This window comes from Numenius arquata, unplaced genomic scaffold (genome assembly GCF_964106895.1).
Source record: "Numenius arquata unplaced genomic scaffold, bNumArq3.hap1.1 HAP1_SCAFFOLD_90, whole genome shotgun sequence".
Lineage (NCBI taxonomy): Eukaryota > Metazoa > Chordata > Aves > Charadriiformes > Scolopacidae > Numenius > Numenius arquata.
This window is the reverse complement of record NW_027415354.1, coordinates 279,751-280,480: the sequence shown is the minus strand read 5'-3', so window position 1 is coordinate 280,480 and position 730 is coordinate 279,751. Positions and strand designations below refer to the sequence as shown.

Sequence of the window (730 nt, the reverse complement as noted above, 5' to 3'; positions counted from 1 at the left end):
GGAGGTGAGCTGCTGTAGTTTCAGGGATAGGGAAGACAGCTGCTGGGGCTGTGCTGCTTGGCGTGTCAGGTGAGAAGAGGCTCTGAAGTTCTGCTCAAGAAGCAACAACAGCGGCCCTCTGTTTCGTGGCTCATACTCAGCACTGGTCCGTTCTCTGCTGCCCTCAACTTGCCTACCTTGTCAACGGGAGCAGGATTTCCCACTCGTGCAGGAATTTCAGGGGAGGGAGCAGGATTTCCCATTCGTGCAGGAATTTCAGGGGAGGGGCACGGACAAGTGCTGCAGGCAAGGGGTTTTACTGTCTCCCTGGGCACCAGGTACATGGAGCCGAGTCCCACAGCTGCAGCCTGGTCAGTTGCAGGGAGACCAAAAGGGGACTGCGCCCCGTAGTTGGCAGGATTCGAACCTGCGCGGGGAAACCCCAATGGATTTCTAGTCCATCGCCTTCACCACTCGGCCACAACTACCTGCTCCAGCTGTCTCTGCCCTGCTCATCACGTGCCCTCTGCAATGACACCCTGCTCCCGGGGAGTTCCAGTGCCAGCCTTCACTCAAAGATTTGCAGTTGCAACCTGCACGGAGCATGACGGGCACCTGGTGCCAGCCTTCCAGAAGCCTTGAGAGGTGTAACACCAGGAGCTATGGTGGCAGCTCCCAGTGCCTTGTCCTCAGCCAGGCATCTCAGATGTCCTGCCATGGGGGGAAGGTGGGGGTGTGGCAGGGGGTGGGA

The 730-nt window shown here is 58.9% G+C and overlaps 1 non-coding gene across 1 annotated transcript; it reads right to left on the bottom strand.

Annotated features, from left to right (window-relative positions):
* Nucleotides 1–385: 385 nt before the first annotated feature.
* TRNAS-AGA (transfer RNA serine (anticodon AGA)) lies at nt 386–467 on the bottom strand. Its single transcript has one exon. It is a non-coding gene; the product is annotated as a tRNA-Ser (tRNA).
* Between the last annotated feature and the right edge of the window lie 263 nt (nt 468–730).